Consider the following 5,688-nt stretch of genomic DNA (forward strand, 5'->3'; position numbering starts at 1 on the left):
AAGGAGAGCGTCTTTGCCATATCAATCATCATGCCGAAAATGTTTCGAATTGGATGTGAATGTATAAAGTTGTGTGGATGTGCCCCCTTCTCAGCTGCATTCTAATTGGGGCCATCATTCGAGGGTTTGAACTACTATGTTCATTCCTCAACTTTCCCATCTCTACCAGAGTACTTTTTTTACCTTTTTAACTTAACTGTTCCTTTTGGTGCTCATGGTCGAAGCTTCCTATCTTTGCAAGCTAACCACAATCATAGAATTTTCAACCTTTTTGAAGAATCTTACCGTAGTTTTAAAGAAAAATACTTTAAAGTTGAAAGAGTCTCTAGGTCCCAACCTTTTTTCATGGCTTTAGAGGATGAAAAGAGGTTTAACCTTTATGGAACTTCCTCGTTGCTTCTCCATCTCCAAAGATTAAACTGAAAGTTGTGAACCCAATAGAGCATGACATCGTACACACTCGTCTTGGTTTATGGAACGATAACCCTTTGGGTTTGAGGATGATCCTTGCCGATGTGCAAGCTTCTAAAAATGTTGTTGGTAATGACATTTTTTCTTATTGATGTCTATTTTTTGAATTTTAAATAGTATAATGTTCTTCTCACTTTAATTGTTTCCCTCTTTTGACAGTTAAAATTGTTGGTATAACATCCTAATATTCAAATTCTTATACTCGAGTCATAAGTCAATGATAATAAGGTGGTACGACTCTCAAGGGAGATTTTTAATACATAATTATAAGTAAAACTGAAAGGAGCATTAATCGAGAAGTCAGAAAAGAGTAAAAATAAAATCGCGAAATCGTAACACTTACGTATCAACAAAAAGAAGGTAAAGCATGAATTGGGACGATATACAGAAAAAGACCTTAAAGAGAATAAGAGATGGACATTATATAGATATATAACATAAGTAAATAGCCACTAGCCGCGACCCGCGAAATTTAGGCCGGCTAGGGTACAATATAACAGTAGTTGACAACAGTATCTCCTAATCTCTCCCAAAAGAAACATAAACCTCTATAGGCAAGTTTAAAAGAGTTCAATACATAATATAGGCTTTTCAAAATAAAGGTGGAGAGATTCTAAGCAAAATATAAAGTAGATAATATAAAGATCTTCGCCGTCTCTCAGATGAACCACATGTAACGTCCCGTCTAGCAAAATACCTTGCTTAAGTCAGGGTATTTCTACTAGAAAGAACATTACGTGACCTTTTCTAATATTAACTACTTAATTATCAAGCCTTTATATCGAGTTCGCGTTTCAGTTTTAAGAAAATGCCAGAAAATTTTGTTCTTATTCATTAAAGTCATGATTCAAACATTTACAAGTAATAATAATCACATAAATATTATTAATAATAATTCTTATACAAAAGAAACCAAATGAAACTCAAATACAATATACTAAACTTACCCCTCTATATGAAATAAAATCTCAAGGGACAAGAGCGAGGGAACTCTACGAGACCAATTAAAACCATAAGAAAAACCTACTAATCGCTCGCAGCTTCAAATTGCGTCTTCAAACCTGTGTCACTAAAAGGGTGGAAAATTTGGGGGTGAGAACCAAACCACATGTTCTCAGTAGAGGTTGAGAATGCCGTGAAAGTAAAAAGTAAAGCGCAAATAGTTAATTTCATTCAGAAATATTTAAAAGAAAACTGTTTTCATTTGCAGTGATTTTTACTCGCCTTATAAACCTTTTATTTTGAAAACCAACGGCATAATATTCAAAAAAAAAATCCAAAATCTTATAAAGCATCAGTTAATTGTCCAAAATTCTAAACCCATATTTTCCTTTATAAAAATCTTGAAAGTTTTCCTAGGTCCTATGAATGACTAATCCGTTCCAAGCATAGGTTCATTAAGTCTATGCAGAACCAGCTTAATCTTTCATACTTACTAAACCTTAAACACAACCCAATCACGGCCTCAGGCCCAAGCAATTCAACCAACACCCAATTCACCGCAATCCAACCAATTAGTTACAAACACAAGTAATGAGGTTCAAACACAATCAAGAACAATTATATCAAATATAGCAATTAGCAGTTAACAGAATTATTCACTTAGACAAACCAATTACAATATACACACCCAAACAATATCACATAGATGCATATGATGAATGTTTAGTCCTAGTGCAGGCCATGAGCTCATGTGTCGGTTAGCACTTGCATTCCCGACATTTATCCGGTCACAAGTTCACGATTTCCCGGATACGATTTTCCGTTCAAATAAATGCGCATATAATTATTAGCAGCTCTATTGAGACAGCCTCTGCTTTCTACTCGCAGGAAACATACTCTTGGGAACGGAAAATTACTGTTGGGTTGCCTCAAGGCAACAAATAAACAAACATCTCTTGGGTTGCTTCAAGCAACAAACAAGCATCTCTTGGGTTGCATTAAGCAACAAATAATCATACAATGAGTACTTTACTCTTTCCTTTTTCTTTCATAATTGCAAATACGCAAGCGGGACAAGACCCACGCCCTTGCCAACAATCTCGTATACCAAATAATCTTTTCTTAAAAGAATCATTGAAGTTATTATCATTAAATAAGCTTTAAATATTGATTTTAATTAAGTCCTTATATTTTATAAAAATTTGGACATAATCTCCTTTAAAAATAGGACTTAGCCACCCTTACGGGTTCCTTCTTTCTCAGCATTTCATCAGCCTCTTTCAGCAATTGCCACAACAATATATTCTCAAAAACATTTGATAATAGTATAGAAAACCTATTTCTTAAATTCCATATCCAAAATAATTACCAACACAACTTGGCAGCTTGATTTCCATTTGGTTTTTAAAATATCAAATGAATTCAGAATTACGCAAACTTTATATCCATGCGACCGTCTCGGATTAAGCTTTCTGTTAAACCAAAAATCATAATTTTTCGCTGACTCTAGCTTTGGGAATATAAGCAAAACCGTGACTGCTCTGCAGTGTTTTAAATCCAGAAGACAGCAGCAGCAGCATACAATATTCGAAATTTCATATAAAATCCAAATTAAATCCAACCACCTTCAAAATTAATGTGGTTAAACATAACTTATCCAAATTTCTTTCCCAATTGGTTCAAGGGTCATACCATTTTTAATGGAGTTACGTAGCTTGAAGTTAGGTAATTTTCTGCAGAATTCTGTTTTACAAATCATTGAATACAACCTCTTCCAAGTCCCATAACTCACTTATTAAAACATGGAGAACCCTGAAATTTAATTGGTTGCATCTCAATATCATTCCAGAATTAAAAATTATAAAGTCTCAAACTGCATAATACATCTTACTTTAAAAATCCATATCTTTAAAACCACAACTCTAACAATTCTAAATTTTTATGAAATTAAAGTATTAGGATCAGAGTTTCATTTAAAATTGGTTCCATTTCAAAATTCAAACTGGAGAATTTCCAATAGAGGAAACAAGTTGCTGTTGTGTTAAACGTTCTGCAGAAAAACCAGATTTGACATCCATAATTCAAAAATTCACCATAAATCATAAACTTAATGAAAAAGTCTCAAATTCACCAGTCCAGCTTCCTATATTCCCAAGCTTAATCCAGACTTGGTCCCACGCAATTCCGATCATCACAGAATTAGTTATATATTTTCAAAGTTTCCGGTTTCGTTTGAAAGTAATGCAGAAAATCAAGTTTTACACTTTAGCTTTGAAAAATCATAACTAGTTCTATAGTTAATTTCAAACTTCTCAAAATTGAATTCCAATAACAACTTTTATCATAGTTTACTCAGCCTTTATTCTCATATCATTTCGATCATCGTTGAATAATTGATTTACTTCCAAAGTCATCTTTTAATTTCAAAAATCAGATTTTCAGCAATTAGTTCAACATTTCAAGATTCAATCTTCCAATTATTCCTTAAGCCCAACTTCAATTAATCACTAACTAAGTCCATTACAGTAAACCAACTCAACAGCAACAAATTCAATTTGATCCATCAAAATACAGAAATCACAATAATCTCTCATCAAACAATTTATAATTCAATTTCACAAAATCAACGAATTCAACCAAAGTTCCAATAAAAAATCTCAATCATTCCAATCATGATTTCAGCCACACAACTCAACTAGTTCAGTATAGAGTCAGAACTTTTCAACAATTCCATCAAAATCAGAAAAACCAATATCAATTACAGCTTCAAACACTCACAACAAAGCCCAAAAACATTCACAGCAATAATCCAAACTCAATTCATCAATTATCCATACGACAGCTTTTCAATAATCAACTCGGCATACTTCAATTTAATAAATTATACTAAATTAATCAATAATCACAACAGCATCTAAATTCAATCACAGCTCAGAATAATCACAACAACTAACTAATTTCAAATCCATTTCAAGTCATTCATGTCAATTAAGAAATTTTTAACCATTGTTAACCATTTGTACTTATCCAAATAACTTTGTAGGCATTCTAAATTAAAAAAGTTTAACTTTAAAAATAAACCCCCTACCTCAATTAGCCGAAATTGAAGAATTTAAACGCAGCAAAACCAATATTAAGAATCCATAGCAGCAGCGGTGCTCCGTCAGATCCCAGCACCTGTTCTTAGCTTCGGTGGTGACTTAGCAGCAGTCTCCAAACAGAGCCGGCAGCAAAACAGTAGAATGGTGGTTTCCTGGGCAGCTTGAATGTTGGTTCCCGGTGGCAGAGGGCTCCAGCAACTCGCAGAACCCAGAGGCAGCGGCAGAACAGGGGATAAAAATGAGCACTGACATGGATGAATTGCTTCAGAACCAGAACAATATCCTCAGCAAGCTCCAACGACCTTCCCGGAGACAGCTACGGCGGCGCGGTGGTTTGGTGACGGCGCTACAGCCCTTGTCGAGCTCCGGCGTCAACAACGGTGATGTCTCTCAGTACTGTCGCGTTCTGTTCGGTGACGGCCAAGCCTCCTTCCCAGGGATGGCGTTCGAGCTCCCTTCCTCAACGGCGGCTGAAGCTTCATCAACGGCGGTAAACCCCAGTAGCAGCGGCGGCAGGAGTGGCTTCAACAGCAGCACCCAGGCGCGGCAACGGCGCGGTGGTGACGCAGCAGAGACTCCCTCCTTCCCTGGGTCTCGCTCGGTTCCTCCTTCCTCCTTGAACAGCGTCGACGGCGTCCCTCTTCGTCGGCAATAATGGTGGCGGCGGTGGCGAGGCGGGCTGGAAGCGATGTAACTCCGTTCACAGTGCGTGGGTGTGTGACGGAAGGGGTGTGGACTGAGTGGGTGTGGTGTTCTGAGTATGTGTGTGCCGCGGTGAAGCTGAGGGAGAGAGGGTGAGTTCGTGTGTGTTTGTTACGTTGAAGGAAGGGTGAGGCTGTGGCTGTGTGGTGAGGGAAGCAAGGGTTAGGTTTCTCAATTAATTTGGGAATTAGATTTCTGATTTAATTTGGAAATTAGGGTTAGAAATTAAGATTTTATAAAAGAATAAGAATAGATATGAATAGATATTTTAATAAAATTAGAGGGTAGAGTAATTTTAAAACCAATTATATCTTTTTTTAAATATTTAAAAATATTATTTATCAATATATTATTAAGTTCAATCAATTATTTTTAATTTAAATTAAAAAATAAACATATTAATTACATTTTTATAAAATATAGTTTAAACTCAATTTTAATTATTTAAATTAAAGGATATAACTTTTTTTTA

The 5,688-nt window shown here is 35.5% G+C and overlaps 1 long non-coding RNA gene across 1 annotated transcript; it reads right to left on the reverse strand.

Annotated features, from left to right (window-relative positions):
* Positions 1 to 1,325: 1,325 nt before the first annotated feature.
* On the reverse strand, positions 1,326 to 5,403 carry LOC130947375 (uncharacterized). The gene is made up of 2 exons (XR_009072629.1): positions 4,502 to 5,403; positions 1,326 to 1,540 (listed from the first exon to the last, which is right to left on the reverse strand). It is a non-coding gene; the product is annotated as an uncharacterized LOC130947375 (long non-coding RNA).
* Positions 5,404 to 5,688: the final 285 nt, after the last annotated feature.

The sequence above is a fragment of the Arachis stenosperma genome, chromosome 9 (genome assembly GCF_014773155.1).
Source record: "Arachis stenosperma cultivar V10309 chromosome 9, arast.V10309.gnm1.PFL2, whole genome shotgun sequence".
NCBI lineage: Eukaryota > Viridiplantae > Streptophyta > Magnoliopsida > Fabales > Fabaceae > Arachis > Arachis stenosperma.